General features: G+C 51.5%; 1 protein-coding gene across 1 annotated transcript in view; it reads left to right on the top strand.

Annotated features, from left to right (window-relative positions):
• Positions 1-389: 389 nt before the first annotated feature.
• Positions 390-25,999, top strand: part of FRMPD1 (FERM and PDZ domain containing 1) — a 68,839-nt gene continuing 43,229 nt past the window's right edge. The window contains exon 1 of the mRNA XM_030567689.1: positions 390-455. The gene's annotated coding sequence lies outside the window, so the exon portion shown is untranslated. The remainder of the gene's footprint in view (positions 456-25,999) is intronic.

Genomic DNA, 25,999 nt, shown 5'->3' with positions numbered 1-25,999 from the left:
ACTGTGTCCCTCGCCTTGTATTGTAGAACTACTTTAGTCATTAAATACCTCAAGTCTTGACTCTGTAGTGTCAGAGTGAAAGGTCTGATGGGATGAATCAGACATAAGAAAAGCAGAGCAAAAGCTCGGAGGTACCTACAGACTGACTAGGCTGGAATAGGCTAATCCAGTTTCATTTAATTTCACTGAGACTTTGAGACAGAGATGCACTTTTCAAGTGCTGCTGATCTCACTTCTAGCCCATCAGATGTACACTCTTTTTCTCTGGGTTTATACTGTGCTTTTTCACATTTTCTACTTCTAGTTCTGTAGACTTTTACGGCCAGACATGGGTCTTCTGACCTCTTGCATTAGAACCGAACAGAGAATTTCACCTAGTTGATTCCTGCAAAAAGCCCAGATGACCAGTCTTGATTGAAAGGTACCAAGTGATGGAGAATCCACCACATCCCTAGGTGAGTCTGTGGGTTGTTCGAGTGGCTAATTACTAGGGCCCAACCAAATTCACAGTTCATTTTGGTCAATTTCACGGTCATAGGATTTTAAAAATAGCTATAAATCATTAAATTTACTATTTAAATCAGAAATTTCACAGTGTTGTAATTGGAAGGGTCCTGACCCAAAAAGGAGTTGTGGGGTCACAAGGTTATTGGGGGGGGGGGTTGCTGTACTGGTACCCTTACTTCTGTGCTGCTGCTGGCAGTGCGCTACCTTCAGAGCTGAGCAGCTGGAGAGCAGTGGCTGCTGGCTGGGAACTCAGGTCTGAAGGCAGAGCCGCCGCCAGCAGTAGCACAGGAATAGGGATATAAGAAGTAAGTACTTCTGCGCTGCTGCTTGCAGGGCTGGGCCCTCAGTCAGCAGCTGCCGCTTTCCAGCCACCCAGCTCTGAAGGCAGTGCAGAAATAAGGGTGGCAATACCACAGTCCTCCCTAAAATAAGCTTGACCCCCTGCAGCTCCCTTTGGGTCAAGACCCCGAATATAAGATACTCTGGTCTCTCCCATGAAATCGGTATAGTGTAGGATAAAAGCACACAGAAGACCAGATGTCACAAGCCATGATGCATTTTTCATGGCCATGAATTTGGTAGGGGCCTATTCATTACCCTCCCCGTTTAAAAACAAAAAAACCACACACCTGTGCCTCATCTCCAGTTTGCCCTCCAGCTTCCAGCCAGTTCACTGTGAGTAATTCAGTATTTGGGGACATCTGCCATAGTAACTTGCACATGTTTCACGGTCTGCAAATGTGTGACCGTTCTGTACAGGGATCTGTAGCAGTCTAGCTTGTCGTGCACAGTGAATTCATGGGGGTCTCCAAGTAAATGCAAGTATGAAGTGCGGTGCTGCCCTGTAGATGCCCTTACCTAGATGGCATGGTGGGGTTCGCTATAAATTGTCATGAACTGCCATATCTGATATGCAAGTGAAAAGGTGTCTTTCTAGCTGGCAGCCCCACAAATTGGCCCTGAATTGTGAAAGTGAAGCTGGGACCTCCCCTTCAGCATGGGGGAGGTTCTGCCTAGCAGGCTGGGACTCCTGGTACACCTGTGCAGCCCCATTGCCTTCAGTTCACGTTGCCGGTGACGTGGAAATCCATCCAAGGCTAGACAGGTTACACCGGTGTCTCGGAGGCCACCCTTCAGCTTGCAGAGCCTGTGTTCGTGGTGGAGAGGCATGAGATGGAAAGCTCTCAGCTTGGCTGTCAGAGCCCAAGGTGGTCTTGTAAAAATAAAACCTGTATCAGTCCTTAAACTATTGTGAGGATGGCTTGAAGATTCTGGAACCTCTTTATTGTAGTTACTCATGCGCTGTAATCTATATGCACAGTTTTCTCTGCTAGCCCTGGGCACCAATCCTGTAAGCCTTACTCAGCAAAATGGGGGACTTGGAGTTTTGCCTGAGTAAGGGCTGCAGAACTGGATGCTAGAACAATCTGTTTCACATCCCCCTTATGCTTGCTCAAATGATTCAAAGACCCTTTAATCAGAGAGATTTAGCATTCAGTCCATCTGAAATTTTTCCATCAAAACTGGGTTTCTGGAAATTGGACTTTCAATTAAATTAAAGTTTTCATATAATGTGGCTGCTTTCCACAGAAAATTGTGATTTTGGGGCGGGTGGGGGTCAAGTGTGCGTGCGCGCTCTCTCTCTCTCACACACACACACACACACACACACACACACACACACACACACACACACACACACACACACACACACAAAAAGCTTTTGGATTTCAGCTAGAAACCAAAATATCTGGATTTGGCTGTGCTGCTGCAGTGTCTCCTGGGAATTGTAGTTTGGGGGCCTCATGTTCCCATTCTCATCTGTTGGTCTGGCTCCCCACCTGGACTTCACCTCCCATGATGCACTCTGGCGTTGCCACTGCCATGATGCACCACTCCCCATGCCAAGAGGGGAGACCATGGTGCATCATGGGAGATCTCCATAGAGGAGAATAGGAGCATGAAGTACCTGGAATATGGCTCCTGTGAGACACTGCAATAGCATTTCCAAATCAAAATATTTCAATTCTCAGCCATAATATTTTGATTTCATTTTTTTTGCAGAAGTCAGAAAAAAATGATATTTTCCAGGGTGTGGGGAACGACCCTGTTTTCTGACCAGTTCTATTTAGTGTAAGTCAAACCCCCCTCTTGTCCTTTTGAGTAAAGCATCACTAAAAGCAGATGGCAAATTTTACAGGCATGAGATGCAATAAAGGAAAGAAACTCTGATTGTCTTGCTACAAGCTTCTGAACCTCAAGTCTGTTCAGCGCTCCCCGTTCTGGTGCTGTGTGCCTGGCCCGTGGCTGGTGGAGAAAGCATTACCCTCTCTTGTAAAGAGAAACGGCTACAGGAAGTTCTGGGGGAAGGATGGAGAGTGGAGGAGGGGCTGGACCCAGCAGGAGACTTTTTGTTTGATGTTTGTACCGCACCTTGCACAGTGGGGCCCAGATCTGTGGCTGGAGCTCAGAGGTGCTGCTACTCCTAAAAATTGACAATAAAATAGCGAAGGGTCACTCTAACTTTTCAGTTTCATAGGAGTTTTAAACCTTTATTCTGTAAACGTCTCCTGAAATGGCAAAACCCAAGACATAGAATATGAACTGTGAGCAGGGTTTGAATTGTTCTTGGTGGGCTGGTGAAAGATGAATTAATTCAGAGAGAACAACTTAATCAGCCCTGCACTCTAACCCAAACCTGACAAGTGACCACAGTAGTGTTAAGGCAGAGTAACTTCCCCCACATGCGGAACGTGTGACAGTCAGATGGGTTGATCTGTTGATATAAATTGATACTGAAAAAGCAGGCCAGATCGCAGTTAAGATCTGGCGTTGGAGCACAGGTTTAAAGTTGGTGTCTGTATTGGTTCTAGGTATCTGTTGGAGATGGAAATGGAAGACCTACAGAGCGCGTTGTGAACAGTGTTGTAGACAATACAATCGTGAAAGGAATGTATGAGTCTTTCCTCTTCACTCCTGATTTCCCTGCATTTAAGGGAAATGGATGGAGCGTGTCCTGCTGGAATCTTAACTGCCACTAAATGTAGATTTTGTTTGCTAATGAGTCCTCAGTATAGTGAAGCGTGAGCATCTGTCGGCCCAGACAGGTTTCCAGGGACTGGAATGCAGCTGTGGGCTTTGCTCCTTGTTCCTGCAGGCCTGTTGGGGACCGCCACTGAGACAAGCCTCATGTTCCCTGCTAAGGCGCAGGCTCTGGCTTTCATTGTACACGCCATGCAGACATTCAGGGACTTGCCCAGTGTAGGGTCCTTGCTTGATAACCTGGACCGTCTCACACAGCCTGACCAGCTCCCAGGGGCAAAACTCCCTCTGGTTTGTGTTGTGCTGAAAACAAGAACATCGTTTCAGCACTGGGCTATGATCCAGATGCTCTGCTACTCCCTGTGGCTAGTGAGGACGAACAGTGCTGCCCAGAATGGGCGGGGCTAGGTAACCTTCTGAGGTGCCCAGAGACCTAGATCCTCTTAGAATACAGTGCAGGTAGTGAGTTAAAGATAGGGAACCAGATCTTCAGCTGGTGTGAACTGATGTGGAACCATGGAAGTCAATAGGGCCATGCTGAGAATCCCAGCCAGGGTGCTAAATGGGCACAAGCTGCAAGTCCAAAATAAAATGGACTGAATTTATAACTGGACCGTGTTCAGTGAGGAGCCAGCACAAGGAGCACCCGGTGATGGGCTCATGGAGGCTTTGGTTGCTTGAACAGGTGGCCGCTTTCTACTAGGCAAAGCTTTCCAGGGCATGAGGCTTCTTTCCGACGTACCAGCTGCAGTAATCAAGCCTGGACGTAACCAGTGGGGCTCAGTGTGGCCAAGTCTGTCTGATGAGATGGTGCATAGGCTGCTGGCCAGGGATTGAAGTGGCTGCTTCTTCTGCTGCCATTGAGACTTCACCACTGCTGGGTATCTAGTAGCAGTGGTGAGGCCCTCATGTCGTGGAGCCACTTAGTGATCTGAGGTCAGTTGCCCTTGACACTCGGGAATGTTATAGGAGAGAAGAGAGCCTGGCCGGGGCTCAGCTTTAGCCAGCTGCCCTTCATCCACCTGCTGATGTGGTAGGGGTCTGTAGTGAGATTCCTCTTACCTGCCTGAAGCCAGTTTCCTTCTGATGCTTTAGTTTGGAGAGTCAGCCAATGGCGCAACCACGTTATTAAACCGCGGGGGAGGGAGATTGTGTCCCCGCTCTTCCCTGCCCGTTATCAGTGCTCGTGCATTTGGGCTCCCTCCAGAATCAGCACCTGTGCATTTAGATCACTCCCCTAGTCTCAGGGGACAACAATGAGGTTATAGTTGTCTTGGCAGGTGCACAAATCGGCAACTGTCTGTCTCCTTGCCCCTGAGAGCTCCACGTGCCCTTTGAGGGGTATGCAGTCTAACAAGATTGATGGGAATGGTAATTCATGTACAAATGCCACTACTGTTCAACACCTGTCAGCTGCTGCTTTTCAAAGGCTGCCGTCTTTGAGCGGTGGCTCCGGACAGGGTGTGTGTGTGCAGGGAGTTTCTGTGCAGCCGTTCCGTAAATCTGCCATGGTCTCCTTGACAGATGGCCTTAATATACCTAAGTGTGTGTGGATTTCAGGCTGTTGGTTTTGACAGCCATAAGGAGGCTACATTAACTATTCTCACAATTAAGCTAACAGCTTCATAACCTTCTTCTCTGCAATTCACAGCTTTCTTGTCCCTGTGACCTAACGAGCAGGAGCTTTTCATCCTCAGCTGCTTGGCTGCTTCTCAATAAAATGAGCTGATCTGGAGGACCAATGACGATTAGTCAGTTTGAAGTACAGGATATCACAGCTGTGGCTTCCTTTCTTTCCAAAAGGCTTGTCCTCGGGTCCCAAAGTGATTGAAACAAGGCCATCAGCAGTGATCAGATAAGTGCCTGACGTAATAACACAGAGGTTAAACTATGCTAAATAGACTCTAATCCTATTAGAGAGATTTGGAAATGCTATGCCCTGTGTTCCAGGGGTTGTTTTTCTTGTGGGATGAGAATCCGTGCTCCTGTAGAAGGTAAGAGATGGATAGAAATGGCTTCTACCTTCCACTCTGATTTTCACAGACTTGTGTATGTGGAGACTGGACCTTATTCAAGTTCAGGAGACAGATTTTTTTGTGATGCGTGGAGAGAATAAAGAAGGTGGAAAGAGAAGCTCCTTCTCTGGGCGACGCCTGATCAAATAAGCACCGGACACCTTTTTTCCTAGGGAATCGTTGCTGTTTCAGCTTCCCAGGCTGACTTCTGATCTCAGTGATGCCATTGAAAAAAACACCGTGCAACTCTGCTGAAGACCATGGGAGCGATTCCAGATTTTTTCGGGTGGAACTGAGGTCAGACTCTTGCCCTGTGACTTTTAGATCCTTCTCCAGGCTCTGGAAAAAGTAAGATTTTATTACCATTAGCTCCCTCCCCCCATCATATTTTGTATTGGAGTGAGATCTGCTGTGATGAGGGGAGGTTGGGGAGGATGGGATATATTTTTTTAACTGACGCTTTTGTATATGGTGGTTTTATAATCTTCTGAAATGTGAAAACATTAGCAAACCAGGCATAGTTCAAATAGATCCTGATCTTCAGAATAGTGCTGCTCCCAATCTTATCAGCATCTGGCTTCCATAGTCTGTTTCCTTACAGTTTTGTATATTTGTTCTGCAGACTTTCTTTTCATTCCTGGTGTAACACCCCCTAGGATGAGTTGTCACTCAGTGATCTAGAGATCTAGATCTAAAACCAAGAGGCTTTACCAGATGAGCTAAAGGACCCAGCTTTCTTAGCTCCAGGGCTGTCACATGGTCAGGAATGGGCTCGTCCCTAGAGGGGGACAGAGCTGTGCTACGCTCATTTGGTAATGCATATGTAAACTGCCGGCTCTGAACTAAGATGCTCTGGGAGGAAGAGTGGTCTTGTGGTGAAAGCACTTGATTTGGGCTCAGGAGTTGTTCCGTTCTTGTGTCTACCACAGACACCCTGTACGACTCCATCTTCATTTCCCAGCTACAACACGAGGATGATAATTCCTTTCTCCCAGCCCTTGTCTATTAGACTGTAAGTTGTCTGGAGCCAGGGTGTCTCTCTTATCATGTACCAGTCCAGGCTTAGTGCAACGGGCCCTGATCTCAGTTGGGGCCTGCATACAATTGATGATGAGATGCCTCAGCCATTTGTGGCTAGGATTGATGGGAACACACGGTTCCCACAAAAGCTGTATTTCCTGAACCAACTAGCTTACGTTTTGCCCCAGCGTGCTATATATGGATGCTGGAGCTGAAGCGTTTGTCATACCAGTATGTTCACGGACACCATTTAATCCTTTTACTCACATAGCTGTAAAGCCAGGGGACCGGCTGCATCACATGGGACGTTTGGGCAGGTGTAAAGTCTAAGGCAGGTTTCCTCCTGGGAAGAATTAAAGGCATACCTGTGTCAGCCTGGCACTTAACACAGACTGTGGGTTAAGGGGTTTGTAAGGTTACATGTCCGAGCACAGGCTGTCTCCATTCTGGTGGCAGTAAGAGTGGGTTAGCAGGAACTTTGCAGCAGTGCCAGGTTCATGCCATCCCCTGGGCAGTCCCCGAAGGTGCCTTTTACAGCCCCTTCGTGGAAAGGCCTGTAGCCGAATGACTTGTCCCCAGGAGACTGGCAACATGGAGCCGACCTTCTAAAGCTCAGCTATGTCGGAGGTTACTTGGTGAAGCATGATCCCAGGGCTGGCACTAGAACTTTAATTCTTGGTGCTAGAGCCCAGGCTGCAAGATCACTGAGTTTTCTGAGCCATCCTTAGTCCCTGCTGGCCAGTGGAGACCAGAAGAGTCCCCCTCAGGGTGAAGTGAGTTCGGAAGGGCTGGCCTAGCATTACCCATTAGCCCACGATATCTCTGAGCAGTGGGTGGTGTCAGTCAGAGAATGGCAGGCTGCCGGGGTGGTCCATAACAGTCCGGAAGATCTCTAATCTGCAGGCTGGTTCCCACCTCGTTGTCAATGAATTGCAGACAGGGGCTTCAGCTTTGGAGGTATGTCAAGCTATACTCTGACACATCAGTCATATTATTGAAAATCTTCGTACATTTCGCTGGGCCAGGCAGGCTTTCACTGAACAAGGGCAGAAGGCACAGAGAGGGGATTTTCTGCCTGCACGCGCCAGGCCTCTTCCCCAGGCTGCAGCTGGCTATGTAGGAGATACTCCGTGACTCACGGCTGCTTGGGAGCAAACCGACCAGCTGGAGAGTTAAGCAGCAAGGCAAAGAGGTAGGTGTCACTATGGGAGCGCAGGTTCTCCTGCTGGTGACAGCACCTCTCACCCCTTGGCCAGCTTTGTAGGGGAAGGAGACAGCTGGCGATGGGCTTCCAGCTAGCAACAGCTCTTCTGGGGGCATTGCAGATCCAACATGCCCCTGGGCAGAAGGCTGAGTTTCTGTACATCGAGCCGCACGTGTGACACCTGCCCCATCCCCTTAATCCTCCCCGCTCTGTTAGTCTCCCTTGGTCAGCGTGCTGGCTGGCGGCCCCATCACCCTGCCCAGCTGCTGGAACTCAGGAGGGACCCTTCATCCCAGCTGCTCCAGCCGTCCAAGACGGCAGCTGCTGCTGGCCTCTTGGCCCTGAGGTCGGGTTTAAGGGCCTCGCCCTCAGTGGGGGACTGCAGGCAGGGTAACTGAAAGAAACTCAATCCAATCTTTTCAAAGACGACTCCAGGGTGGACTCTCATGAGGGCTCGGTTTCTCATCCGTTGTCATTGTTTACAATTTGTGTGATCACAGCACCTCCCAGCCCAGCCGTGGGCCAGGACCTCGCTGGGCCAGGCGCTGTACAGCCGCAGAACAAAATGATGGGCCCTGCCCTAAAGCGCTGCCACTTGAAGCAGAAGAGGCAACGGGTGGCTACAGATGGATGCGGGAGCACAAGGACCCAATGAGACCATATGGGTTGGGCTGGTGGGCAGCGATCTCTGCACACCGGCAGCCGAGCCGTTGCCAAGTTCTTGAGAGGTGTCCCGGTGAAGGAGGGGTTTGAAGGAGGAAGAGGGAGTAGTATTGCAGATGATTATGGAGCCTCCCCTCGAGTGTGAGAGCCACATGAGAGAGCACAGAGGGGCTGGTTTGAAATTGTAACCAGTGGTCAATGAGCCGTGTTGGTGTGCCTTAGCCTGCCACCGCCCGGGACCCACGTGTGCTCTTGCCTGGAGCTGCAAAACAGGCAGGAGCTGCTGTGAGTGCGATGCTGGGGCACTGACTGGTACAGCTGAGGGCTTTAGCTCATTTAGTGGAGGAACAGAAAGTGTTCTGAAGTGCATGCAAGTAGGAGGCAGGCTGGACTAGTGGTCAGGGCACTAGCATAGGGCTCGGGAGTCCCTGCTCCGCCACAGGCTCCCTGTGTGACCTTGGGTAAGTCACTTGGCCTCTCTGTGCCTCAGGTCCCAGCTGTCCAATGGAGATACCAGCCATGCACTGTCCCCAGGGTGCTGCGAGGAGAAATACAGTAGAGTGTGATGGCTCGCAACACTGCAGTGATGGGGGCAGAGAAGTGCCTTCCCTTGATAGGTTAAATTGGTGCAACTCACCAGAACAGATGGGTGTCATTGGCCTGGGCACCCCAGTGTAACCTCACGATTGTAAGTGACAGGAAGCCTTGGATTTAAACATCCCAGGTGGTGCTGTGTTTGCATAGCTGCCTCCTGCTTTGCTCCCTGGGATCCTCAGCGGTGAGTGCCAGGGCACATCTACATGAACAGCTCATTCGTGGTGAGCTGGGGTGCGAACCTACCCTGCGCTAACTGGCTGTGTGGACCCTGCTGCCAGGTGCTACCAATTCCCAAGTGTGCTTTGATCTAGCCGGCAGTGAAACAGGAGTAGGTCAGTGGGCACTAGGACTTTTTGAGTGCCTGCTGGCAGGGTCCGTGTGGACAGGTAGTGCTCGGCAAGCCAGGCTGTACAGCTACAGTGCACCCACCTGCCACGCTGTTCATACACACAAGCCCTCACTGGGTCTTCCTTGTGCTCCTGAATGGCCAGCAAGGAGGGAGCTGTCTATCGGCAGGTAGGGGCTTGGGGCAGCCAAGGAGACAAACCAAAACTCTGTCTGCTCTCTGTGTACATGTGCTCCCATCCCCAGAGGCAGCCAGGTGATGATAAAGGCTCTCGGTGTGCACTGTTGGCTTTCCCAGGGTTGCCAACTGAAAGCCCAAGCGGCTGCTGCAGGAATCAGCCTCCTGCTGCTGCTGCTCTCACGCTGGCTGCCTTATGACTGTTTCCAAGTGATAACGGTGCATGTCTCTGGTGACTGGCGCAGCCACCGCCAGGCAGGTGGCCACCGTTCTAACAGCACTGAGAGGCCCACCCGCCCCAGGCCTGATGCACTATGTCCCAGGCCATCAGACAGTAATTATCACAGGCGGTGTGGTGTCTCTAGAGAGCCCGGGGAGCTTTTAAGCGGGGTGCAGCAGTTTGGACCCAAGTGGGACTGGGTTTGTTTACATCTCTGCTTTGATGTCCTGATTTAATGGCTCTGTGGTGTCACAGGAAGAGTGAGTGGGATGCAATGAAAAGATCTCTTTCCGACAAGGGAGTGCTTGAACTCCTTGTCAGAACTGGCCTTCACAGCCAGAGATGCCCGGATTCTTTATCTGCTGGATCATGGGGGGGGGGAGATAGGGAGTGGGGGGAGTTTCTGGCAGTGCTGCCAAAGCTGAAATTCCCCAAGTTGTTATGTGTATTAGCACCTAAAAGCCCAGGCATGGAGCAGGACCCCAGTGGGTTAGGTGCTGTAAAAACAGACTGTCCTGGCCCCAAAGAGCTGGCAATCTCTGCATCAGACAAGAGGATACAGATAGATGGGGGAGCACAAGAAACAAAGAGACGGTTCTGGTCAGCATGGTGGGCAGTGGTCTCGGCACACCTGTGGCCTAACCCTATTCGGTAGCCATCGTGGCAAAGGAGAATAGCAAGGTGACTCTGTGGATGGCAGAACTTGTATAGGCAGCAGGTTTAAAACAAAAGGAAGTACTGCTTCCCACAATGCACTGTCAACCTGTGGAACTCTTCGCCAGGGGATGTTGTGAAGGCCAAAAGCATAACAGGGTTCAAAAAAGAATTGGACCTGTCCTCCATGAACTTGTCTATCAATGGCTATTAGCCAAGGTGGTCAGGGATACAGTCCCGTGCTCTGGGGGTCCCTATACCTCTGGCTGAAAGAAGCTGGGATTGGACGATAGAAAATAGATCCCTGTTCTGTTCATTTCCTCTGGGGCACCTGGCATCGGCCCCTGGGCTGGATGGACCATAAGTGTGGCCATTCTTCGGTTCTAATGGCTATGGGGAGCATGAGGGGCAGCACGACGGTGCTCAGCTGAACATATAGCTAGCACGTGGGTGCTGGCGGCTGGTTGGAGCTGGGAGCGGACATCTCGATGAATGAGCTATCTACACCTGTGGAGAGCAGGGGGAACTGAGAGTTTCTGTGCATGTATGAGTTCCCCCCCATACATCCCCCCCCCCCAAGAGAAGCTTTTGGCCGATTGTTTCAAAGTCCTGATTTTTTGCTGCAGGCGCTGGGATGCTGTTGCATGAAAAGTGAATGCTTTTTCCTTCCAGTGGACGGGCTCAAATGCATGGCTCTCCTTCCTGCCCGCAGCCAGTTGAACTGGCTTGGAAAGGCAGGAGAGGCAGGGCCTCATGGGCCACGCTTCCCTCCCTGGTGCAAAGGGCTGAGATGGAACCTTAGACCCTCCTGTTTCTGGGCAGCCTTGCTCATCAAGGCCCCGCGTGGCACCCAGACCTCCTGAGGCTACATCTGAGCCCTCACAGCTTGAAGGGCTAAGTCTGCTGCAGGGCAGGTACGTGCAGCATCTGATAGACAGCCCCATGAATTCCAGGAGCCTCTTCCGGGCTGAGACGGGGCTGAGAGGCTGCGCTGAGGTCCGCCGTGCGTGCCACACAGTGAGGTCCTGTTTGCATTACCTAGAACCCAGCATGCTGCATGGTCCTGCAATGTCGTCTGCATTGCCCTCATCAATCCAAAGCACTGGCTGTCTTGTGCGGGATGGGTTAGACATGGATAAATGTTTCCTAAGGACTGGACAGAGACCTGGATCAACTCTGAGCCCAACCTCAAGTGTTTGAAGTTGAAAGAATTAACCCACTGCCCTACTTGCCCAGCTCGCTCTGGTCATCGTGATCAGAGCAGGCTGTGGCTAATCTCAGCACGGATACCTGTGTAGGGTGTGCCTGGTTCTGGACCTGTGTGGAGGAGGACCTGGTTCCTGACCCGAGGAGCAGCATGGTCTGTTCCTGGCAGTTAAGAGATGTGAGTTTGTTGTTCAGTTTAAATCCCAGAGATGGGGATGGGCACTGCTAATACCTGTTTGTCTATCAATGTATCTCCTCCCCCCAGCCCTGTCACTGCAAGGTTGGGTCCTCTGAGCTTGCCGTCACTTCCGTTGGGCTGCTTTTCTTACCGGACTTGCCTGGCATCCGAGGATGTGTTGTAAGCTGTATGCAGCAAACAGAGAGGAACTGAGTATCCTTCTACCACCTGAAGAGCTGTGTACACCGCTGCCGCTCCTTAGTTGTTTGCATGGTTCTTATAACCAAACTTGGGGTTATGTTTGTAACTCTTCACCAATAGTAAGAACAGGAGGATTTGTGGCATCTGAGACTAACAAGCTTATTTGGGCATAAGCTTTCGTGGGCTAAAACCCACTTCATCAGATGCATGTAGTGGAAAATACGGTAGGAAGATTTTTTTATATAATATATAGTAACAAAGTTCCTCCTCTACCTTGGTGGGTCCTGCGCTTATTGGCAGATTTGCTCACCTCAGTGATCTTCCCCACAGTCTGGGTCAACTCCTCCTCTGTCTGATCAGGAGTTGGGAGGTTTGGGGGGAACCCAGGCCCGCCCTCTATTCCGGGTTCCAGCCCAGGGCCCTGTGGATTGCAGCTGTCTATAGTGCCTCGTGTAACAGCTGCATGACAGCTACAGCTCCCTGGGCTACTTCCCCATGGCCTTCTCCAAACACCTTCTTTATCCTCACCACAGGACCTTCCTCCTGGTGTCTGATAATGCTTGTCCTCCTCAATCCTCCAGCAGCACAGCCTCTCAGTCTCAGCTCCTTGTGCCTCTTGCTCCCAGCTCCTCACACACACTTCCTCTCCTCTGGCTCTTCCCTGCCTGACTGGAGTGAGCTCCTTTTTTAAAACCCAGGTGCCCTGATTAGCCTGCCTTGATTGGCTGCAGGTGATCTAATCAGCCTGTCTGCCTTAATTGGTTCTAGCAGGTTCCTGATTACTCTAGTGCAGCCCCTGCTCTAGTCACTCAGGGAACAGAAAACTACTCAGCCAGTGACCAGTATATTTGCCCTCTACCAGACTCCTGTACCGCACTGATTTGTGTCTGTTACAACACACACACAAACCACACACACACCATGAAAAAATGGGTGTTGCTATACCAGCTATAACGAGACTAATCAATTAAGGTGGGCTATTATCAGCAGGAGGGAAAAAAAGTTTTGTAATGATAATCAGGATGGCCCATTGATTAGTCTAGTTAGAGATGGTTATATCTTCCTACTGTATTTTCCACTGCATGCATCCGATGAAGTGGGTTTTAGCCCACGAAAGCTTACGCCCGAATAAATTTGAAGTCTCTAAGGTGCCACAAGGACTCCTCATTCTTTCTGCTGATACAGGCTAACACGGCTACCACTCTGAAACCTTCACCAGTAATGTATATTCTTCTGAGGCCATCACAGGGACCATTGTGTTTAGAGACGGGGCTCTGTCCTGCCAACAGTTACACACGTGAGCGGCCCCACTTAACCCTAGGAGATTATGTGACATTAGTAAAGTTACTCGCCTGTGTAACCTGGCAGGATCTGAGCTTAAGGGTTTCCAGTATGAACGCAAGAGAACAAGGAGCAGTCACTCTGCCTCTTGGGAGGATGGAGACTGCAGATCAATATCCATTAATAATGGGCTGTTCTCTGCAGGAGCATGCAGTTAACGCAGCATTTTGATTTGGGGATTTTTCCCTCCAAGGATGCACTCTGGTGGCTCACAGCAGCCCAAAGAAATGCCTAGAAGATGGGAGAGGCAATGAAATAGCGTATTCGTAGTCGTGTTGGGACAGCTTTAGGATTTGTGCAATTCCCTGGCCCATGTTGAGCAGATCAGATTAGCCTGTTATCATGATCCCTTCTGGCCTTAAAAATCTACCTGTGGTACATATGGTCCCATTAGGTAGCCCTTGAGTGCCTCACAATCCATAGTGCATTTATCCTCTCCACACTTGAGATGGGGGGGCAGCACTGGTATCCCCCTTGTACGGTGGGGAAACTGAGGCACAGATAGGTTAAATGACTTGCCCAGAACAAGAACTTGAACCCAGATTTCCGGCTGGTGCCCCAGCTACCAGACCATCCTTTTGTCCATGAAAATGCATCTCCTCTATCAAAAGCCCTGGGCTAGCAGTCTGCTTCAGTCTCATCGCAGCACGGCTACAATTGCTTGCTATGCGTTCTCTCTGCAGTCTCATTTTCAGATGCCAAAACATTTATTCATGTTATGGAAAAATTATATGCAATATCAATAATGGAGGAAAATAACCATAAGCATTTATGCCAGAGATGGCCAATTAGTAGCCTTGGCATGGAAGGTTTCAGAGCAGGGTTGGTTTCACAAGTCTCTTTAGTCTGCACTTTTGTTGTGGGATCTGTGGGGGGCCAGAGTAATGGGGGCTAGCGCTAAGATGTGGCAAAATTGTTTGACAGTCCTGACCTTTCGCCCCTGGGAGAGCGAGGGGACTGAGGAAAGGAGTCATCCTCTCTTGCTGTTTCTGTAGCAAGCGTACGGAAGGCTGCTGTGATTCATGTGGCATCTTGCTAGAGGAAGAGACAGCAGTGGATGCAGCAGTTATAGTCCCCATCAGGTTCCTGAGCCTCATTTGGACCAGGTGAGATAGAGAAGGTCCCTATAGGATCTGCCCCAGGTTTTACACAGGTCACTGCATGTGGGGATAGAACAATTCAGAGGAAAACTATTTGCTGAAAGTCACGGTTGCCTTCATCCATAACTCAACCCCACCCACCAGGAGAAAACACATATAATGGGATTTGATTTATGCCACACAGGTCCCCTGCTGTGAAACTTACACCACGTTATGTACATTACAACATTACTGCTAATTACTGAACAAGAGATACAAGTCACAACATGCAGCCTGAAGGTTAGGTTGGAGATTCATGGTCATGTATGTAAGCCCTGGAAAAGCAGATTAAAAACTTGTCTGGCGTTTGCATGAGCCCATCTCCAATATGATGCTCTATTTTTAAGATGAGGTTGCTGTGATGACTTTTCAGTGTGACAGTTATTATTGAAATGTGGTGATTCTCAAAGTATTGCACAACCTTCGCTCTGGTGTTGCTCCCGTGACAGCTGACCCCTCACCCTGTAGGAGCTTGGGTCAGTTTTCTGGCCAGCTGCAGATACAGGGCGCAATCAATAACTCTATTAAACTTTATTTCATTAATAGAGTCCCCGACTATCTGTTATAAGCCACTGAGGCTTTTTGCCTCTTAAATCTAAACGTTTTCCCTATAATCTGGGATCTAACGCTAGCCAGCTATTAAACTGCTGCAGTTCTCATTTCCAGGAAGGTGAATCCGGGTAAAGAGGGGGTTAATTTTGTGCTAACTTTAACAGTTCAGAAGTTACCAAAAAGCTGCCATAGTCCCAGTTTTCACCTCACTGAACAAACGTAATCCAGGTAATAGAATGAAAACCCCAAGGAGTGACCATGTTAATTAGACAGCTGCTCTTGAAAGAGTCCTAATGCCCCCTCCCCCACCCTGAAACAAGGTGGGAGTTTTAAATTGTTTAATTATTTGTCAAGGGTTATTTATAGGAAGGCAGGCAGAGCACCATAGGAAGTGGCAGTAACAACAGCAGAAGGAAAATAGCCCAATATCGGTTGACCACATGGACTGTGACAATTTTTTGGCGGGGACCAGGAAACCACAGTTTAGGCTTCAGCTAAGCAGAAGTTCAGGCTGTGGCTAAACACACATGAGGAGTTTGGACCCGGATGCTATCCCTTGTGCGTAGAGAGGAAGTCCTAGGTAGGCCAGGGTAGAAATTAATAGCTGTTACCTTGTATGCCGAGGAAGTTATGCTGGAAGATCTCCCATTAGAAGGTATCTGAGCAGGCTAGTCCTTCAAAAACATAACAATCCCTAGCTCTCATATAGTGCTTTACAAAGGAAGTCGGTATCATTATCCCCATTATACAGATGAGGAAACGGAGGCACAGGGAGTGGCTTGCCCAAGATCACCAGCTGGCCAGTGGCAGAGTGAGGAGTAGAGTCCAGGTTTCCTGAGTCCCAGGCCAGTGCTCTATCCACTAGGCCATCTCTCTCCTTTAGCGACTCTTGGCTTGATTCTGTAACAGTGGGCTAGATAGGCCCCTAATCAAGAAGCAACTGCTGACCTTAAATTTATACTTTGCAAACGGTTTCAAGAAATAAAACACAGCCCTAAATACTCCCCAGACTTATTCAAAACCCTTATCTACTGTGCATGTGGAAAGAATCTCACGTCACTGCAGCCATGCATGATGGAAAATCTCACTCTCTGATTCCATCTGACACAAGGTAGATGTGTCTGAAGATTCCTTAGTATCACAAGCTGCACGACATCTCCCAGAATCCTCCTGTATTTCATTCCTTCATCCCATGCGCTAGAAGATATGTTGCTGGAGTGTCAGGCATCATTCTATCTCCGAATGCCACTTCAAGTCATTACTACAAAAATCTGTGGCTCTGAGCTTGCAAACACACACGTACTTAACTTTACTCATGTCCATTAAACTAAGCGTGTGCATACATTTTAATGCCTGGAGTCTATAGGAGCAGCAGGAAGCCTGCAAATAACTTGGACTTATTTAAATACTGACTTGCTATTTGTATATCCTATTGCAAAGAAGCCCGTCATGGAGCAGGTCCCCATTGTGGTAGCACTGTACAAAGACAGATCAAAGACATGACAAACTCTCAAAAGAGAGCGGTTCTATTTTCTAGTTCTCCGCAATATCAAAAATGAAAAATAATTCCACCCTGCAATAGAAAATGTGATCTAAGGCATGGAAATTCCACACCCTTACTTGCCCCTGGCAAGCAAAGACTGATGCAGAATTCAAGCTTTCTTTTAAAAATTGCCTCTAGCCCTTGTGGTTGTGCACAAAGCTGGCTGAAACACAGAATTTTCATCCAGTGGGAAATTCTGACATTTCAAAATGTATTTTCCCAATTGGAGCAAACACAAAAATATTCAACATTTCCCAGCAAATGAAGTGTTCTGAAGAAGTCAGAAGGGGTACAAAATGTTTTGATATTACCAAAACAAACAGAACGTTGTTGAAATCAACATGTTCCTTTAACCCTTCTGAGGGGAAAAATGTTCTATCTGAAAAATTTTGGACCGGTTCTAGTTGTGAATATTCAGCTGAATGTAAACCTGTGCTGTGTGTCTGAGTCTGCAGAAAGCACCAGTGCCTTTGCGGCTGCCCATAGCTTTCTCAACCTGCAGCAGAAGTACACACTGACACTATTCAGTGGGGTAGGAGAAAGAGGACTTAAAGCTAAGGGAGATGCCCCCATTGCAGGAGCTGCTTGTGCTAGTGGTAGAGTATTGGGGCTGGTCTACACTACGGGGGAAAATCGATCTTAGATATGCAACATCAGCTACATGAATAACCTAGCTGAAGTCGAAGTATCTAAGATCGAATTACTCACTGTCCTCAGAGCATGGGATCGATGTCCGCGGCTCCCCCTGTTGATTCTGCAACTCCATTCAGGTTGGTGGAGTTCCGGAATTGATATAAGTGCAATCGATTGCTACCCGCCGATACGGCGGGTAGTGAAGACGTAGCCTTTGAAACCTCTTTCTCCATCACAGCAACCAAGAGGCTGGAAAGGGTAGAATATTGAAGATTTTCCCGATTCCCCCACTAGCAGCCGGTGGGGGTGGGGGGGGATAGGATGCTCCTCATTGGCAATAGCCAGAAGAGGTCTAAGCACTTCAAACCTATCAGAGACCTGCCAGCCAGAGGCTGATGATGATGTTCCACCCTGGCATGCATCCTAGCACTCTTCACTGCTGTACCACCATTTTGGAGGTTGAGGGCAACATGGCTTCTCTACAGAAAGTGCCTCTGGCCTGTAGATACCTGGCATTGCTTTATACGGCTCTCTGACTGAGTGGCATTGCTCAAGCCCTGCTATCTGATTCAGCAGCAGCGCTGCTTCGAAAGAGAATGAAGTCTCGGGGTTTCCCATGAGACATCTGTGACTCCTTACGTTGGCTCTGTGTAACCGCCTATCCTGTGTAATGACAGACATGCCACGAGAGGTCTGTGTCCGTCCTCTTCAGAGTTTAAGCCCCTCTTGAATATTTGGCTCCTGGGAGAGCAGCAGTTCCTTGGTGACGTGCTCATGGGCTGGGCTATAAAATTAGATGCAATGGAGTAAATTCTGCTCCCAGTTACACCAGTGTGATGGGGTTGTTCTGGTGTAAGTGGGGCCCAAACCTGCAACCCTACTTTCATCCAAGAGAAGAATGCAGGGCTGAGCGCTCTCTGGGCACCCCCAGCAGTGTTTCGGCACAGAGAGCCTGCTCTGTTGTGTGCAGGAGCTGTGTGTGCTCTGGGAGGGAATACCGGCAGGCAGGGCTAGACCATGGCGTTCTGGCGGGGCTCGTGTATCTGCACGGGGCTCCAGGTGAGCCACCCATTCTGCAGCCTGGCATGGAGGAGGATTGGGGCTGTGACCCAAACCCTTTGTGGCTGGTTGCAGTGCTGTCTAGGACCAGTCCTGGTGAGTCACTGTGTGGTTGGTCCCTGTGTTGGGGTCTCTCCTTGCCTTTTGGGCACTCCCTTAAGAGGCAGGACACAATAAGAACAGCCAGACTACTAGTCCATCGAGCCCAGTGTCATGTCTTCTGCCAGTGCCAGATGCTTAAAGGGGAAGGAACAGAACACGCAATCATCAAGTGCAATCCATCTTTTATCGTCCACTCCCGGCCTGAGGCAATCTGGCCCTACCTTCCTAGCTACCCTGCAACTTCAAGCCTTGAGCAGGAGAGACCAGCTCAAACTGCCCATCGCGGCCATGCCTGGTGTGACTGGGAGTTCAGCCACTGAGATCGGTGTCTCTGTGCAAACATGACTGTCACCCAAGTGTCTGACCCTCGTTAATGCCCCGGAGAAGCTGCACCAGTGCACGTCGTGCTGCACTGCTGCAAACCACATCTGCACGAGGGGCTAGCACTGGCACAGTCAAGGGAGAGCAGTTGTGAAAACAGCGAGCTGTCCTCACTAGCCTGGGGTGAGCACATGGCCCCCTGTGCCTGGGGAGTGAGCAAAGCTCAGAGGTGAATCTGGCAGGCAGAGATACTCTCCAACCTCCTCTCCTCCCTGCTTTGATCCCGCTAGACCCGCCTCACAGTTCTCCTGAGGTCCCTACTGGCCTGGGTATCTGTCTCCCATTGTCCCCCAGTCAGATCTCTTTCAGTGTCAGGGTTGGAACTATAGGAGCCTGCAGAGTCTTAGCTGACAGCTGAGTGCTCCAACCAGGAGCAAGTCCATTCTCCTGCCTCCTCCCTACTCATCTCTTGGGGGGGCTCTGTGCTTCTCACCTGGGCACCTACTAGCCAGAGATGGATGTGAAACCTTTCTCCACCCCCTCTGGCTGCAGCATGGTTATCAGCTCTCTGCTCCCTCCAGACCTCCCTGGCTGCTGCAGTGGGGGTGGTGGGCTGTCAGGGTTCCCTCCCGACTCTGAACTCTGCGGTAAAGATGGGGGGACCCATATGAAAACCCCCCTAAGCTTATTTCTACCAGCTTAGGATTAAAACTTCCCCAAGGCACACATTCCTTCCTTGCCCTTGCTATTGCTGCTACTACCAAGTGATTTAAACAAACATTTAGGGAGAGCCGCTTGGAGCCCTGCCTCCCACAAAATATCCCCCCAAGCCCCTACACCCCCTTTCCTGGTGAGGCTTGAGAATAATATCCTAACCAATTGGTTACAAAGTGAGCACAGATCAACACACCCCCCCCTCCCGGTCTTTAGGACACTGAAAAACAATCGGGTTCTTAAAAGTTTATTTAAAAAGAAAAATCACCTCTGTACAATCAGGATGGAAGATAACTTTACAGGGTAACAAAGGTTCAAAACACAGGATTTCTGCTCTAGGCAAAACTTTAAAATTACAAACACAGGGATAAACCTCCCTCTTAGCACAGGGAAAATTCACAAGCTAAAATAAAAGATACTCTAATGCATTTCCTTGCTATTACTTACTATTTCTGTAATATTAGATGTATCATTTCAGTAGGAACTGGATTACTTGCTTGGTCTCTCTCTGTCTCCTGAGAGAACACCACAGAGCACAAAACAAAGCTCTCCCCCCCCCCCCCCATTTGAAAGTATCTTTCCCCATTGGTCCTTCTAGTCAGGTGCCAACCAGGTTATCTGAGCTTCTTAACCCTTTACAGGTAAAGAAGGGAGTTTTATGCTAGCTTTAGCTGTATGTTTATGACATGGGCTCACTCTTCCAGGGCGGGTCTCCCTTAGAGTGTAGCGGTTTGAGCAGTTCTGTTGTCCATGCTGGCCCGTGTGCCTGCTGGGATGCAGGTAGCAGTTTGGTTTGTAAGTATCGAGCCATGCACTGTGTGTTCTCTGACCCTGACACCATGAGAATCCACACTTCAGGCTACTGCCTCTATCTGGGGGTGGGGGTGTCTTCTGCACCCTATTTCTCCTTTCATAATTAAGGAAGGAGGAAACCTAGGCTTTGCTCAAGCAGCCTCCTCGGAGAGGGCATGCAGGAATCATGCAGCCACGTGTTGTGGACTAGAGGCAGGAATCCCTGCAATACTGCCGCTCTCTCAACTCGCCAGTTTTGAACACTATCTTAAAATTCATGAGATTTAAAAAAAAAAATACAGCTTGGGTGGTTCCTATTTGCCGTCGGGTTCATATTCTTCTTCGAGTGATTGCTCATATCCATTCCAGTTAGGTGTACGCGCCGCGCGTGCACATTCGTCGGAAAACTTTTACCCTAGCAACTCAGTGGGCCGGCAGGTCGCCCCCTAGAGTGGCGCCACCATGGCGCTCCATATATACTCCTGCCGGCCCACCCGCTCCTCAGTTCCTTCTTACCGCCCGTGTCGGTCGTTGGAACAGTGGAGCGCGGCTTAGCTGACCTCCACTTCCCTAGCTACTCGTTTTCTCGTATATAATTATGCAGTTATAACCCTTTTATATATATATTTGTATGGTTATACGTGTTTTCTTTGCTAACATGGTTAGTTTAGTTAGCGGGGTTCAGGAAGTAGCCCCTTCCATGAGCCCAGTGCCGGAGCCATGCATGGCTCACCGGGTTTTAAAAGGGGCCCGGCCTGCCAGAAGCCGCGGCCGAAGAGAGATCTACATGACTCCTGTTTGAAGTGCCTCAGGGAATCACACTTGACAGATAAGTGCCCCATTTGCAAGGCTTTTAAGCCGAGAACAAAAAGGTGCGGGACTTTCACTTACCCCTCCACCTTGGGCGCCGAGCGATGTTCAAGCGGCGGGCAGAAGCGCCTCCTCGGCACCGGACCCCGCCGTTACTACCAAGGCCTTTCGGCACCGACCGTCGCCGGCACCGATGTCGACTCGGCACCGCTCCCTTCTTCTGAGGTCGAGAGAGCCTACGATTCCTGCTGGTGCCTGGCGGCTCCCCGGCACGCGCCGTGGTTGAGCCCCCTGCTCCCGCTGCTTCCGTGCCACCTGCATCGCAGCCAGAGAGCTCGCCTAAGTTGCGTTACCCGGCACCGACACCTGCAGAGGCACCGATGACTTCGGCTCCGTCGATTCCAGTCCCCCAGGACCACGGAATCCGGTGCCTGGCAGCTCCCCGGCTCGCGCCGTGGTAGAGCTTACTGCTCCTGCTGCTTCTGTGCCATCTGCACCACAGCTAGAGAGCTCGTCTAAGATGGCTCGCCCGGCACCGACGACGTCGGCACCGTCGATCCCGGTCCCACGAGGGCCGTAGAATCCGGTGCCTGACGGCTCCCCGGCGCGCGCCGTGGTTGAGCTACTGCTCCTGCTGCTTCCGTGCCAGCGGCACCGCAGCCAGAGAGCTCGTCTAAGTCGGATCGCCCGGCGCCGACACCTGCTACGGCACCGATGACGTCGTCACCGTCGATCCCGGTCCCACAAGGGCCGTAGAATCCGGTGCCTGACGGCTCCCCGGCACGCGCCGTGGTTGAGCGTATTGCTCCTGCTGCTTCCGTGCCAGCGGCACCGCAGCCAGAGGGCTCGTCTAAGTCGGATCGCCCGGCACCGGCACCTGCTGCGGCACCGATGACGTCGGCACTGTCGATCCCCGGTCCCGCAAGGGCCATAGAATCCGGTGCCTGACGGCTCCCCGGCACGCGCCGTGGTCGAGCTAATGCTCCGGCTGCTTCCGTGCCAACGGCACCGCAGCCAGAGGGCTAGTCTAAGTCGGATCGCCCGGCACCGACACCTGCTGCGGCACCGACAACATCGGCACCGTCGATTCCAGTCCCACAAGGGCTATCGAATCCGGTGCCCGACGGCTCCCCGGCACGCGCCGTGGTTGAGCGTATTACTCCCGCTGCTTCAGTGCTGACGGCACCGCAGCCAGACAGCTTACCTAACTCGGTTCGCCCGGCACCGACACCTACCGAAGCTCTGATGACCTCGGTACCGTGGATCCCGGTCCCACGAGGGCCGTCGAATTCGGTGCCTGACAGCTCCCCAGTACGTACTGTGGTTGAGCCTGCTGTTCCCTTCACGCCGGAGATGTTACCAACGGCGAGGGCTCTCAGTGCCATGACAGAGTCAGTGCTGCCTGTCCCGGGCACCGCCGGTACGGGTAATACAGTCTCTTTAGGGGACTGTCCCCTGTCAGCACAGCAGAGCGGCACCGTTCATGATCACGGTCCCGCAGACACTCCAAGTCCTGTCGGCACGCCGGACACCACTGACAGTCCCGGTGCTGTTTTCCTCGGTACTGGTCACACTCGCTGCACCGGTCGGTATCCCGTTCGCCGACCCGCTATCGGCACCGTTCCGACCTCTGGCACCGGGGCAGGTACCTTGACTCCTGTAGCCCTTCTCCGAGCCTCGAGATCTCGGTCGACCTCCCGACACCGTTCTGGTTGCGGGTCTGGATCTCGTTCCAGGTACCGATACGCCTCCCGATGCCGGTCCCCGGTGCCGAGTTGGGCAAGGTCCGAGTGAGTCAGAGACTCTGCCTGTGCCTTCTTTTAGTACCTCCATGGCCATCCGGACACGCATCCGTGTCATCCCATATGCGCAGATTTTATGCTCAGGACCACGATCCTGATATGATGGCCAGCGGGCGCCAGCCCCGAAGCAGAAAGAGGCTTGGCGAATGAACAGGCTTGGCTGCCAGGTGTACTCTGCAGGGGCCCTGCAGCTCGGGGTAGCAAAGCAACAAGCCTTGCTTAGCTGCGATAATTATAGCACCTGAGTGAAGGAGTTTCTCCCTCAAAACTTCCACCTGGAGTTCGCTGCCGTCTTGGAGGACGGGGGGAAAGAAGGTTCCCAGAGCGTCCCTCCAGGCCTCGTTGGACGCAGCAGACTCTGCGGCCGGCACTCTGGCCTTGAGTGTCGCCGTGAGGTGCATTTCATGGCTTCAGGTTTTAAACCTCCGGCCGGAGCTGCGGTATGCCATTCAGGATTTACCCTTTGTTGGTAAAGGCATCTTCGCGGCAGAGACAGCCCCAGACTGCGAAGTCTGGTGGGCAATAGGGTCCTAATGCGTCTCAGCATGTATACGCCAGCGACAAAACGCAGGCCTTTCTGGCCCCAGCCGCCATACTCTGTGCCTAGCCAGAGGCAGAACTCTGGCAAACGGCAGGGCCAAGGTGGTCGCAGACGAACGTCAGGACCCCTAAAGAGCCAAAGTCAAGGTCCCTCGCAATTACCACTGGGACCAAAGACGGACCTTCCAAGGTTCACCTGAGGGCGGTGTACCAGTCGCAGGACGGGATCCCGATCCCGCTTTCTCCTGGCATGGCCCCAGTTACTTTCAGATCGCTGGGTCCTGCGCACGATGGAGCATAGGTACCACCTTGAATTTGCTCCAGCCCTGTCCCACTTCAGCGGACGAAAGGGGTAAGGGGTTTTACCCCCGTTATGCCCTAGTCCCCCACTCGAACACAGGTCTCAGACCTTCTTGGTCCTGCACGGACTCAACCGGGTTAGGATAAGGTTGGAGTTCTGCATGGTATCCCTGGGAATCATTATTCCATCCTTGCCTCCTGGGGGCTACTGTGCCGCCCTGGATATGAAGCACGCGTACTTTCGCAATGCCATCTTCCCTCCGCACGGGAGATACCTCCGCTTTCTAGCCAACTGTCAGTACTTCTGGTTTACGGCCATAGTCGCCGCCTACCGTCGCTGATGTCGGATATGCGTTTTTCCGTATCTGGACGATTCGCTTATCCACGGAGACTCTGAGACACAAACCACTCAGCGCGTGGACATCGCCACGGTCTTATTCACAGGTCAAGGCCTGCTGTTTATTATAGAGCAATCCACTCTGGTCCCCACGCAGAGGTTGGGCTCCCTAGGGGCTATCCTGGTCTCCTACCTAGCCGGAGCCTGCTTATCGCAACTGAGATTTTAGGCGATGGCAACAATCATCTGAGGTCTGAAGGCTTTCCCAACGACCTCAGCTCGTTCTTGTCTCAGTCTCCTGGGTCCATGGTTGCCCGCAAGTTTGTAACCAAACACGCCAAGCTCCGCCTCCGTCCTCTCCAAGTCCGGCTCACTGCCCCTGACGGCGGACGCCTCATCTCTCTGCTCGAGTGTTCATAGTCACCTCTGAGCTTAAGGCCTTTGATCTTCTAGGGAGCTGGCATTCCTCCTCAATGCCCCAAAAATTGAGAGTAGTCCGCCTGGCATGCCAGGGGTTCCAGCGGCAGCTGCGAGGCCGTTGTATCTCGGTGTTTACAGCCAACACAACGACCAGGTGCTTCATAAGTATTCAGGGGGGACATAGTCCCCCCCCCCTTTTTTGTCAGGAGGCCATCCATTTCCGGGTCTTTGGCATGGCCCACTCGATGGAGCTGGCGACGTCCTTTCTCCCAGGCGTTTGGAACGTCCTAACTCTTTGCCTCAGCAGGTCTTTCCTGCCTTACGAGTGATCACTCTGCCCCATGTGAGGCGTCCCGCTTTCCGGAAGTGGAGATGTTTCCTCACACAGACCTGTTCGCTCACCGCGAGAGCAGGAAATGCCAGGTGTTCTGCTCCTTCCAAGATCTCTCCTCGGAATCGATCTTGGACGCATTCCTGATGCCGTGGAAAGGCCAACTGCATTATGCCTTCCCACTGTTCCCACTGGTTCATTAGGTCCTGCTCAAACTCCGCAGGGGCAGAGCGTGCATCATCATGATCACTCCAGAATGGTCCAGGCAGCGCTGACATACCACGTTACTCGGCCTGTCAGCCCAGACCTCATCACTCAGGGCAACGACAGGCTTCGTCACTCGGACCTGCAGCCTCTTCGCCTCACGGTGGCTGCTGCGTACCTGAGTCGGGGTGACAGGCAGCCTTCCACCTGGTCGACGTACCGGGCCAGGTGGAAGCGTTTCTTTTACAGCTGCAATACGCTCGATCTTGCTCCTGCTGAGGTCTCGATCCCCTCTGTTTGGCCTGCCTCTGGCCTTCAGCGGCAGGACCTGGCGGTATCAGCGCTGAGGATACACTCGGCAGCCATCTCTACCTTCCAGCAGGCTGAGATGGACGTTCAGTGTTCTCACGCTCTATGGGTTCGAGGTCCCTCAAGGGCTTGGAGCGCTTGCACCCTCGGGTGCGCCGCCCAGCCCCGACCTGGGACCTCAACCTAGTCTTGGCCAGACGGGTCTCTGAGATCAGAGCTCTTACGGGGGTTCCGCCGTACACTAGGTTTCACAATGACAAGGTGCAGTTATGACCGCACCCGGCTTTCCTCCCTAAGGTGGTTTTGGCTTTTCATGTTACCCACAGTTCAACGCAATGGGCACAACCGTTGCACTCCTTGGACATCTGTGGAGTGCTCGCATTATATTGTGCTGACAGAACCATTTCCTAAGGTGCCCCAGCTCTATCCCGATAGCGGGCCAAAGGGAGGGCTTGCTTGTTCTCCTCTCAGAGGATCTCATCTGGGGTGATGGCGGACATCCCCACTTGTTATGATTTGGCTCATATTTCCCCAAGCCACATCAACATGCATTCTACCAGGGCTCAGGCTTCATCTGCCGCCTTGCTGGCTCGTGTTTCTACCCACGAGATCTGTCGCGAAGCTCCATTGGTCCTCGGTCCATACCTTTGCTTCGCAGTATGCCCTGGTTCAGCAGTCAAGAGAGGCTGTAGCCTCTGGCTCAGCAGTTTTATTCTGCCA

Source organism: Gopherus evgoodei, chromosome 6 (assembly GCF_007399415.2).
Source record: "Gopherus evgoodei ecotype Sinaloan lineage chromosome 6, rGopEvg1_v1.p, whole genome shotgun sequence".
NCBI lineage: Eukaryota > Metazoa > Chordata > Testudines > Testudinidae > Gopherus > Gopherus evgoodei.
Note: the sequence above shows the minus strand (reverse complement) of the source record. Positions and strands in the feature narration are given on the sequence as shown.